Source organism: Rousettus aegyptiacus, unplaced genomic scaffold (genome assembly GCF_014176215.1).
Source record: "Rousettus aegyptiacus isolate mRouAeg1 unplaced genomic scaffold, mRouAeg1.p scaffold_m13_p_3, whole genome shotgun sequence".
Classification (NCBI taxonomy): Eukaryota; Metazoa; Chordata; class Mammalia; order Chiroptera; family Pteropodidae; genus Rousettus; species Rousettus aegyptiacus.
The window spans coordinates 31,798,080-31,810,619 of record NW_023416306.1 but is presented as its reverse complement, the minus strand read 5'-3'; the positions used below and the strand labels follow the sequence as shown (position 1 = coordinate 31,810,619).

At 39.9% G+C, this 12,540-nt stretch overlaps 1 protein-coding gene across 15 annotated transcripts in view; it reads right to left on the bottom strand.

Annotated features, from left to right (window-relative positions):
• Positions 1-12,540, bottom strand: part of APTX (aprataxin) — a 117,351-nt gene that overhangs the window by 99,124 nt on the left and 5,687 nt on the right. For 13 of the 15 annotated variants that reach the window (XR_004950039.1, XR_004950038.1, XR_001595062.2 and 10 more), the window contains exon 2: positions 1,596-11,889. The gene's annotated coding sequence lies outside the window, so the exon portion shown is untranslated. The remainder of the gene's footprint in view (positions 1-1,595; positions 11,890-12,540) is intronic. The other 2 variants (XM_036218008.1, XM_036218009.1) reach the window with 2 other exon arrangements.

Sequence of the window (12,540 nt, the reverse complement as noted above, 5' to 3'; positions counted from 1 at the left end):
GGAAGAAGAAGGGAAGGGAAGGGAGGGGAGGGGAGGGGAGGGAAGGAGGGAGTGAGAGGTATCATCGAATTTCAAAAGCCACAAAGGGATCTAGCAATGATTTTTAAAATGTCTATCTGGTTTGATAATCAATCACTGGTGACCTTAGGGGAATTTCAGGGGAATGATAGGTCTGAAAGCTAAACTGTAGAAGGGAATGGGAGGTTAGAAAATGGAGACAGAACTTAGAATACTCTCTAAAACACTTTAGCTAAGAAGGGAAGAGTTACTGGATGACAGCTAAAGGAAGATTGATCACCAAGAACTTATTCTTTCTTTCTGATTTGGGGATGGGAGTGAGGGCGAAGGATGGCCAGGAACATGAGAAACATGACCTTGTTTATACATGACTGAGATGTAGACAGGGGCAGGAAAGACAAATGAAAACAAGCTCCCATAGGTGGAAGTAAAAAGAAAGGCTAGAAGCAAAGATAAAGGTATTTACTTTGATCAGAGAATATAGCTAATCCTCTGAGAATTAAGGTAAAGATAAGAGTAAATCTAGATGACTTCATAAGAGGACAACCAGAGGCAGAAATTTGAGGAAAAGTACACCTGATGACCTCAATTTTCTCCATAAAATAGATTACAACAGTGTATGGGGGCTTAAAGAACCACTGAATAAAATCAATTTGGAATAGGGCATAACATCCAGGCCTATGAAGTCCAACTGCTTTGAGTTTAAATGGTGGCTCCACCACTTACTCAGTGTGTGATTTGAGACAGATTAACCTAAGCCTTTACTTCTTCAGCTACAAACAATATTAATAATTGCTCTACACTACAAGGGCTAAATGAAAAAGTACGTAAAGCTTGGTGTCTGGTAAAAAGTAAGCATTCAACACATCGCTCATTAATAGTGAAGATAAGATGAAAGCAGCAGCTAAAGACACCTAAAAAGATCATCTGACAGCACACACTGTGCAACTAAGGTGAAAAAGCACAAATCCATATTGTTTCTCTACATGAACAGTCTTTCCTGTACCAAATGTTCTAACGATCCCCAATATAAGTCAAATTCCCAAAAGGCTCCAAACCTGGACCACATTTATTCCAAATGAAAATTATATCCCTGCTTTGTTGAACCGCTATCACTGGTCTGCATTAGAAAAAGCTTGCTTCTTCTGGCCTTCCTATAAGGCCTGTGGAGGACTTATAGGAGTGAAGGGCCCACAAGTGCCTTTCAGGGGCGTTTCTGGAAGAAACAGTGTCCATCCTGACAAGCTGAGCCGCCTCCATGATTGGACAGTGCCCACTTTCCAATCTTTTCCCTGCTTCTTGCGGCCAAGTTAGGGACAGGTGCCGGAGGCACAGGGTAAAAACGAGAAGTGGGACGGAGACCAACGTGAGCGCCGCCAAAACACGGCCCAGGGGAGGAGGGAAGTGGGAAGCCGAGAGCCCTGGAGCCCGAGGATAGAGCAATTCATGCCGGGGGAGAGTAAGCTGTGAGAGCGTTATTCGAGGCACATTACTCGAGGGGCGTAGCAACCCGGCCTAAGGCCCACATCCACGGATTTCAATCCGGCCAGCAAGAGGTAGGCCTAAGAAAGGCTTACCCAGAAACGGTGACGGACAAGTTCACGTTACTCCTCCGTGCCGCACTACTTCCGGCGCTGTAGGATTACGTCGAGCGACAAGCCGGAGGGATATCAGGATGATAAACAGTGCCTGCCTGATGATTGGCTGAGAGGGTCTCGCCCACGGTCCGAATCAGGAAGCGCCACCGCAATTGGTCCCTCACTGGGGCGTGGCCCGAGTGTGTCTCTTGGCAGTTATCCCCGTGGGGAGGAGCTCCCTCAGCATCAATCCACCCGAGCCGCTTCCCCGTCATTCACTGCCTCTCAGTCTCTGAATTAGAAGAGACTTCAGGCAGCTGTCTCCTCTGTGGCCATTTCTAGGCAGCCGTGCAGCCTCTTGACACTCCCTTCGTAAGGAGCTCACTACCTTTAAGGCCATGTTTTTTGCTGTAGACAGTACCTTATTATTGTTTACTCTCTCCCTTTCAAAACTACCATCTGCTTTCTTTACCGGGTAAGAAAAGACTGGCGGTAGAGGCGGAGAAACCTAAGATTTTTTTAGTGCTGTCCACCAAATGAACTGGCTAAGGGGCAATCAGGGAAGACAGAAGCAGGATACTGGGATGATGAATGTTTGGCAATTTTTACAGCAATTTCAGGATGTTCCCTAAGGGTCACGTATAACAATTATTCGAAGGTATTTTGGCAGATGAGAAATTCCTATCTCATGAGTGACTGCATAGTTTATAATTTTTCTCAAACTGAGTAGAAACTGAGCCTTAAGGAGTCACATTTCTTCATCAAGGTGGAATACTGTTTCCTTCTATAGAAAAGCAGACTCGGTGGTATAATGAGATACCAGAGCTATCAAAACAGAGGGTGGATCTCCCAGGAAACATGAAAGTGACTGGCCCTTGTTAGCAGAGAAGCTGCAGGTTTATATTATATTAGGGTCACACCAAGAAGTGGGGAAGCACAGGAAGCATCTCAGCAGCCACAAGGGCCTCATGGTGGTGGAATTTGGTTCACACTTCTTGAGGCAAAAAGAGGCCACTCTGGCTACTTGACCAATTTTGCTCCCTCAAATTAAGCTTCTTTTAGCCTCTGTTTCTAACTAACCTGCCTTTATGTGTATTGCATTCAAAATTGGATTGGATTATTTGCCATATATTGTGCAAAATTGGGCAAAGTTTCCACACCTAGCCTGTTCGGTCCAGCCCTTTGTCTACAGCATATTACTGGCCAGACAAGCAGGGGCATACGGCACAATACATTAGCTAAGGGCATGTGTGGCAGGCACTTAGGACTTTCACAGACTCCAGAACCAAAAATTTATCATAAACAGATGCACAGAAATTAACAAAGAGTAGTCTGCAGTATTATCTAATGTAGCAGCCCTCAAAGTATTATCCTTGGATCTGTAGCAATAGCTAGGAACTTGTTAGAAATGCATATTCTCAGGCCTCACTCCAGGCTTATGGATTCAGAATCTCTGGAATAAGGCCCAGCATTCTGTTTTAAGCTCACCAGGTTATCCTGATGAATGCTCAAGTTTGAGATTCAAAGATGAAAGACAAAGTCTTCAAACTGCACACCATGATAAATGAGTTTTGTTGGCCTTCTTGGACTTTTTTTTTTTTTTTTACAAATTAAAATTCAATTGTGGCAAAATACACATGACATAAAACTTACTATCAACCATTTTAAAATACTGTATACAGTTAGTAGTTAAGTATAGTCATGTTGCAGTGAAATGTTCCCACTTTTTAATCTTGCAAAACCAAAACTATTAAACAATAGTCCATTTCCCTTTCCTCCAATTCCTGGCAGCCACATTCTACTTCCTGTTTCCATGAGTTTGACCACTGTAGATATCTCATTTAAGTGAAATCATGCAGTATTTTCTCTTTTGTGACTGGCTTATTTCACTCAGTATAATGTCCTCAAGTTTCGTTCACTTGTAACGTGTCAAAACTTCCTTTTTAAGACTAAACACTCCATTGCATGAATACGCACTTTAACTATTCATCTGCCAGCAGATATTTAAATTACTTCTACCATTTATTATTATGAGTTATGCTGCTGTGAATATGGTTGTACAAACATCTCTTCAATATTCTGCCTCCAATTCTTTTGACTACATATACCCAAAAGTGTGATTGCTAGGTCATAATTCTATTATTATATTTTACGAAACTACCTATATAGCAGCTACACCATTTTACATCCCTACTAGCAGGACGCAAGAGTTCCAACATATCTACATCCCCAACATTTGTTATTTTCCAGTTTGGGGTTCTTTCTTAATAGCAGTCATCTTAATGGGTATGAAATAATAGCTCATTGTGGCTTTGATTTGCATTTCTCTGATTAGTGATGAGCACCTTTTCATGTTTGTTGGCCATTTGTATATCTTCCTTGGAAAAATGTCTACTCAAGTCTTCTTCCCATTTTTTAATTGGGTTATGCTGTTGTTGCTACATTGTAGAAATTCTTTTTATATTCTGGATATTAACCCCTTATCAGATATATGACTGCAAATATTTTTCTCATTTTGTAGGTTGCCTTTTGTCTCTGTAGATTGTGACTTTCAGTGCACATAAATTTTTAATTTTGATTTATCTACTTTTGCTGGCTGTGCTTTTGGTACCATATCTCAGAAGTCACTGGAAGATTTTCCCTTATGTTTTATAGTTTAGGTGTTACGTTTAAGGTCTTTGATCCACTTTGAGTTCATTTTTAATATGGTATAAGGTAAGGATCCAACTTCATTCTTTTGCCTGTGAATATCCAATTTTCCCAGCATGATTTGTTGAAAACACTGTCCTTTCCCCCAATGAATGGTCTTAGAATCCTTGTTGAAAATCATTTGACCACATATGTAAGGGTTTATTTCTGAGCTCTCTATTGTATTCCATTGCTCTACATGTCTGCCGGTATGGTAGTACAACCCTGTTTTGATTACTGTAGCTTTGTAATAACTTTTGAAATCAGGAGGTATGAGACCTCCAACTTTCTTCTTTTTCAAGACTGTTTTAGCTATTCTGCTCGGGAAGTGGGGGGGGGGGGGTTTAAATTAAGATCACACATGCAAATCAGGATTCTTGGTCTCTTGGAGGAAAAAAAATCAATAAATCCAGCAAATTCTGACAACAAACAGCTAGAATTGTGAGTACCTGCTATGTGCTCTCTCGTCTGCCACTGTCTCCATCATTTATGTAGCTTGCCTGGACCTATGAAGGCCCTTCCTTCTTTGAGACTTGAAGACTTCTGGTCTAAGGAAAAGGCAGTTAGAGCCAGAGGACCAACCTGGGGAGGCTGCAGTGGTCTGATTCATAGGTTTGCTCAGAAGGAAACGTATAGCATTCTGGGAAAAAGTATAGCTAAGAAAATTCATTTTGTTTTTAGGGTTTTTTTTTTTCCTTTAGAGGGGGTAATAGAGTGGGAGGGAGTTAGGAGAGGTGTCAGAAAAGATTTATCTGAGGAAAGGAAAATAAATCGAGTCCCGAAAGATGGGAAAAAAAAAAAGTGAAGACCTTGTGAAAGAATACTCTGAGTCTATGATCTAGACTGAGGATAGAGCATGTACAAAAAGCCCTACAGCAGGGCCTTTAGCATATTCTTTCAGGTCTGATATAAGTCTAGTGGAGCTGAAGGATAGTCAGTGAAAGGAAAATGGTGAGATCTGAGCATTTAGGAACTGTATGTGGATTCATCCTATATTCAATGAAAAACCCCTGAAGAGTTAGTTATCCAGGGAATAACATTATTTGATTTTTATTTTATAAAGATAATTCTAGCTGCTTTGAGCAAGAATGGATTAGGGGAGGACAAGAACAGAAAGGTTGAGAGCAGTTAAGAGTTTAGTGCAAAGGATGTTGACAGCCTGGACAAGAGATATTTTGGAGGCAGCATCAACTAGAGAACACAAGACATATTCTTCTCTGTAGGCAGACCTAGATCAGATGCCAAATAATAAAAGTAACTTTGTGGAATAGGAACAAAACCTAGTGAGCTATAAATTTAGTTGCATGTTTTACATATCCAAAAACTTCTCATTGCAAGCACCTGGAACTCTGACTGCAAGCTTCTTCTGGCATCAAAAGCCTTCTCTGACTGCATACAGGCCAGAAGTGAGAGGCTTTACATTTCTAGAAGCAGTAATGAAATGATGTAAAGTGGATGGGTAAAGTGGTTCCCTCGGCGAAGCAACTTTAAGCATGAATACACTACACTGTATCCCAGAGGTTCTCCAGCAAGACTAACCTCCAGTTTCCTCAAGTAGTAACCTGCACACTGGTTTCCTTCCCACCCTTGTCTCACTCCTCCACTCCTCAAATGGCACTTCTTGGGATCATCTCCCAAACAAATGACTTGCACTCAAATCCTTGCCCCAGTTTCTGCTTCCAGGGAAATCCAACCTAAACACACCTCCTGACTATTTTCTAATGACACCATTTTACTTCTCTTTTTATATAAGTTAATAACTCCTCCTGCTTCCCAACTTTTTAATGTCATGGCACAAAGATTAAATCATATTTGCAGAGCAAATATAGCTAAATATTCGAATAAAATATGTTGAAATTTTTTGTGAGACACTTGAGTTTCTATGAATATTACCTTTTTGTCTTTAGGTTTCATGATGAAATAGATATATAATTTCTGATTAAAATTTTTAATGATAATCTTTTCACATTCTTGGTAGTCACACCTATAATTTGGCACGTGATTAGAGAAGTTCTCTTCTATACATCATAGTGTAAACAAGCTAATATATCCACTAACTATATCCTACAATTTACTTTAAAATTTTCCACCTATAATTTACACTTTATTGTTTTCAACTCCTGCTTTCAGGACTGGTCAACTTCTCGTACTGTTTGTTAATTCATATCTTAACTCTTTCGAGGGTCTAAATTTCTAAGGGTTTAGAGAGTAGTCACTGTAATCCCAAATACTGACATTCATACCATTGATGGTTCAAGTTAGAAATTTTATCTCAATTCAGCACTTATTTGTGTAAATCACGAATGTTGTGGTGGTCTCTCCTAAAATTTCTTATAAACATATTAAAAAGAAAGTCACAGGAAGCCTTTCTAACTTTTTCTGCCTTACCTCCCACCATCTCTACATTCCCAGCCTTGTACCAGCAAAATATTGAATATCTTACCCTTCAACCCTCTCCTATCCAATACTGTAGAGATAAATGAGCTACTCCCTGCTAAGCCTTGGCCCAACTGTAATACCTTACCGCATTCTTTGAGGTTCATGTTATTTTCTCTGAAATGTTCTTCATTTTCTCCCTAATTCACTCTTGCCCCCTCCAATCCATTCACACTGCAGGTCAAGAAAATATTTCAAAACACAAATATGACCATGTCATTGCACTGCTTAAATCTTTTCATGGGCTTCCACCACTCATTGCCTATCCACATACTCAAACACAGGGCTTTTCTTTCATATTCTTCAATCTACTCGGTCAATGTTCTTGGGTTAGAAGCTAGAAAACTACTCTAGCTAACTTAAGGGTGGATGGGGCTGCCCTTGGTACCATTCCCAAAGCACATGAATCCTGTAGTATCCACGCCCTCCATCTCACAATTACCGATAGTTAGCAGTAACTCCTAGAACAGGAGGACTGGGGCTCTTTGCATTATCGGCTCTTCTCACTGGTAAGTGGGACATGACTATAGGAGTCCCCATGGACACCCGCATCCCACAATTCTCCAGTGTCTTGTCCTCTAGCCAGATGAATTCGGTAAAGCTCTAGCCCTCTGTTGGCTGGTGCTGAGACTACCACAGTGAAAAAATGAAGTTCCTGCTTTCAAGGAGTTTACCATCTAGTAGAGAGAGGCAGGCTACAAACAAAGACATATACAGGTTACATGGGGATAAATGCCATAAAGAAAAAGCCGGATAGAAAGTGATGAGGATATTTTGTGTATTATGGAAGGTCTTTTTTGAGCACAGACCTAAAGGAAGAAGAAAGTCATGTGGACATCTAGGTGAGATGGGAAACCATCAAAGGATTTTAATCAAAGGAATGACTTTTTTTTTTTGAGCCCTGCCACCTCTGACCATCCCACAGCTATGTATTTTCAAAAGGATTATTCTAATTACTTTATAGTGCCGGGATCTTAAAGAGAGGAGATGGTTTACAATTGCAATTTCTTCAAACCTTGATGTCTGTATCCATTCAACAACCACTTAGAGTGCCTCCTGTGTATTAGACAGTGAGCTACATATTGAAGTCAACAAGCTAGACACAGCTCCTCCCTTCAAGGAACTTTCGGTCTGGTGTGCGCAGCTCCAGCATATATTCACCTTCCGCAGACTTAGCTTTGAATTATTCTACTCTCGGATACTGACCTAGCTGCTCTCTCATATGTCCGTCTCATTATATTTCAGACTGGATGCCCAGTGGCACTTTCCTGATCATGGTTTGCCTCCTCTTGACAACAGATTTGCATTTCTACACTTTTACACTATTCAGACAATCCTTGACTCTCCTACCTTGTTACTCTTTTCACTAGCAAAGCTCCAGCTCTGCATGTCAAAATAACACCATTTAACTGAATTTACTTTCTTCCTTTATATACTTTCAACCAGAGTAAAACATCTACTTACATAGAGTAATATCACTCTAAATTATATGGCTTGTAACAAAATTTTTAGCCACTCTCCAAAGGGCTTTTGATACAGAAGAAACTTCGCTTCCCACCTATGTGACTTCTCTCTAATGTCTTAGAGATAGGGAATATGGCATGTGCAACTGAGGAGAAAAAAAGAAAAAAAAAGTTTAGACAATGTAGAGTTAGCCTTTCTCTGCACGGTAGTCTACAACTTCACTAAACCCTATTGATTCTCAACTCTCAGAATCCCCGCACTGACTCTGGACTTGGACAAGGGACTAGCTGTGGCCAATGGGACATTGACAAGTATGATGTGAGCTGAGCCTCAATTAAGTGCTTATGCCTTTGGGTGACCCTCTTCAGAACCTAGCTGCTGTGAGAAGCCCAACTTAGCCACATGAAAAGTTCACATGAAGGAGAACTGGGACCCCAGCCAACATCTGCAGCTGAGCTCTCAGCCAACAGACAGCATGTGAGTGATCTAGCTTGGAAGGATCCTCCAGCTGTAGTCAAGCCATCCCAGCAGCCACCACACAGAACAAAGATGAGCTATTCCTGCTAAGCCTTGCCCTAATTACAGAATTTTGAGCAAATAAATGACTATAGTTACTTTAAGCCATCAATTTTGGGGGCAGTTTTTCACACAGCATCATATAACAGGGACACTCCCTTTTCTTTAAAAAAATAAAATAAAAGGCACCATTCCTACTGTATGCTGAATTCTTAACAGTGAAATGTCTGAACTTTGTTTTGGGTCAAGGGTCAACTTCCCTAATAAGAGAGCTGCCTTATACATCTGTCTTAATGTCTATGACCCCATTTATCTGTAAACTCCATAAGGGAAGAGATTATGTCTGTCACAGTTAACATTGTTTCTACTGACCTAGAAAAGACCCTAGTACACATTAGGCGCTCAATCAATATTTTAGTAAATCAACATTATGTTGACTTACTAGCTATATTAGTTCCTCTGTTTGAATAGGATAGTAATTTTTATGACCACTATTACAGCACTTATATGTTTACGATATGTAGACACTGTTCTAAGCACTTTACATGTATCAACTCATTTAGTCTTCACAATAACCATATGAGCTAGGTACTGTTATTATCTTTTTACAGATAAGGAAAATGAGGTAATGAAAGGATAAGTAACTTGCTTGTTGCAGGGCCAGGATTTAAACCTAGGGAGTCAGTTTCCAGAATTCATATTCTTTTTTTAACTATGTTATTACCATTTTATTATTATTAAGGAATTCACTTCTATGATTATCATGAAGCCCAGGCTAGGTTAACACTGACAAGTTTCCCCACCCTGGATTTTCTGGTTATAATCACTATATTCTCTCTCCACCTTAAATGAAAGCCCAAACTCATGAGACCTCAATCCCTGTCGTCCTGTCCCTGGAAGATGCCAAAGCCAAGATGCAAAGCCAACTATGTACAAAAATTTTTCAGAGAAGACAGATAGCAAGCCCAAACCTCGGACAGGCTGGGATATGCACAGGCTGTCAATCAAAATCCATATTCTGAACCACTGCACTCCCTCTCCCAGTTTCTTGTCCTAGGTCTGGCAGCATAATTGCTGTTGAAGTGAGAACAAGATAAGGTTACACACCAGAGGACAAAGAATATCTTAATAACGATGAAGACATCGTTGTGACTATGCGGGTAGAAAGCTGCACATAGGGACCAAGTTTCTGCCCTGAAACAACTTTATAATGTGAATGACAACAGGAAGATGACACGATTGAAAGGTGTTGATGCTCATCAGGAAGAAATACCAGGTCCTACCCCCAAACCTCTAACTTTGCCAGCTAAAACGAAAGAACCCAAACATATGAGCTCAACTTAACCCCAAACCCCTTACAAGACTGTAAAAAACTCTGAGTCTGTAGCCCCTAGTTCAGCACTGAGTCTCTTTAAATGTTGGTTCTATCATGACCTGTAACTGGGTCTTCTTGATCCTCACCACAGAGACCCATGGCACCATCGTCACCAGCCCTGCCTCTACTCTGAAGGACAGCCTGGATATGGAAGTCTGATTGAAGTCAACAGTACTCTCAAGGTGACCTGCAAACTGGCCTCCCAGTTTGATGAATACAGTACTTTCTTGACCTAACACCAGCACCAACAACGACGAAAAGTGTGTGCACACATTTACAAATGCCCCTGGCCTCACTCCCCTATCTGAAGAAGACATAAGAAATTTAACATTCATTAAAATATTGAAATGGTAGTTTAACCCAAAAGTATAAGAAATATTTCATGACTATATTGTTTGATAACTACAAAAGGGATGCAGAGTTGGGGAGTAGGATTTTAGGTGTTGGTAATCAGGGTGAGCCTTTCTAGATGGAGTGTTTGAACTCAGTCTTCTCCATTACATTCACCCAAAAAATACTTTTTGATACTTACCACATACCTGTAACTATACTAGGTGAAAGAGATAAAACATTGAGAAGCCATCATCACTGAGACAGTCCTCCACTTCAGAAACATTATTTTAACCCACTGAATAGCTTTTTGGTGTGCTCCCATCAGGCTGTAAGAGGCATCCTTGCAAATTGGCTGCCCTGTCAGGGATGCTGTCAAAAACACTGCTGCTCATATAACACAATGTTCTCTTCATGAGCATCCCTGGGAGACAGTCCAATTTGATCTCAGTTCCAGGAATAGTTTTACTTTTCCAGAGTAACGGGTTTGTTTTTTATCTATGGACACCATAAATTGTGGGACCAATGTGGCTGTCCGCTTAGAGACAAATTCATGGCCCACCTGTAGCAAATGTGAAGGCCATTCCTATATTCATTTTTAGCTTTATCCCTGGTTCTATTTTGTTTTTACCCATGTTTTTACTTCTTTATTCTCTTCACTTTTAATGTATGGCATCTTGGTATGAGGTTTTTTTTGTTTTTAGGTTTTTCCTGTATCTTTGGAAATAGCTATGAACTCTTTCTGGAAGAAGACAGCATCAGTGTTTATAATTTATATACATGCTTACATAAATACTATGATAGAGATGTGTCCACAGGGTGATGTGAGCACACAGAGCGCTTATAAATCAGTCAAGAGCATTAGAGAAGACCTTGCAGAAAGGGCCGTTTTAGTTGAATTTTTCTTTTGTTTTGTTTTATTGAGGATGTTTTAGAGTTCGTTCACAATGCAACAATTGTTAAACAAAACTGAGTTGTAACCAAGTACAAAAAGATGCTAAAAAAAGTTCTGCAGAATAGATTTTTATGTCATATCATGATTTATGGGATTACACCTAAGAAATTGTTTATGAAAAGTTGAGGCTACTATCACCAGTTTCCTTACATCAATTGTTTCCTGACAAAAAGATCATGAGGCAAAACAATTCATATCTACATCGGAATTTGTGTGCAGAAAAGAAAATGCAGATGGACTATCAAACTTGTTAGAAGACATTTGATAGCAAAATGAGGTCAAGATCTAAAACAATAATGATCTAGAAAATATATACACACAAAATGTTCTCAACTGGATTTATCAAATAAATAAGGACAAATAAGATTTAAGAATTTAAATTATCTAGATCAAGAGGCTCAGATTTGGCAGAAATATTAAAACTCATTTAGCTCATTTGCATACCTGTGCAGCAGTATTCTTCCTTAATTCCTCATTCCATCTTGCAAGTGTATCCCCAGCCTTAGGGTTTCCCTGGGTAGTGTAGTTGCCTGTGTAAGAACAGGGTGAAAGAAAGAATAGCTGCTGACACTGTTCTCAGTGTGCTGGATCAGTAGATTATCTTTTAAGTACTCAATTTAAGTTTTTTTCCCCTCTTAAGTAAGAGTTCTAGCAATATAAAAACTCATATCACAACCTACATACAGAGACCTCAGGAAATAGATTAGGATCTCATGGATAAAGCATTTCACTCATACATAAAGCATACCAAAAGACAGCAATAAATGTTTACTGCATGTCCTCTCAATTTTCAATAGTATGGAAAATTACAACCATTTTCCTTCAGGAAAAAAGGAAGGAAGGAAGGAAGGGAAGGAAGGAAGGAGATAATTAAATCAGACATACCCCCATGACCTCTTTCAGCTTATCTACAAGGCCTGGCACTTTAAATACTTTCATTCTGTCCTCACATTAGGGAAAATTGTTGACTTTTAGAGCAACTAAATAGAACGCATTACTCCCCCCTCCCCCCGCCCTTCTTTTAGAATTGTTCTAAAGCTTAAAAGCAAAATTATCTGAAAATTGTTCACTGCTAAAAGGAAAGGCTACTCTGAACTCAGCCATTAGTCACTGACATGTCCCAGAGGAGGGCAGCCCAGGCAGGCAGAAAAACCACCAGACTATAATGCTAGGCTGGATAT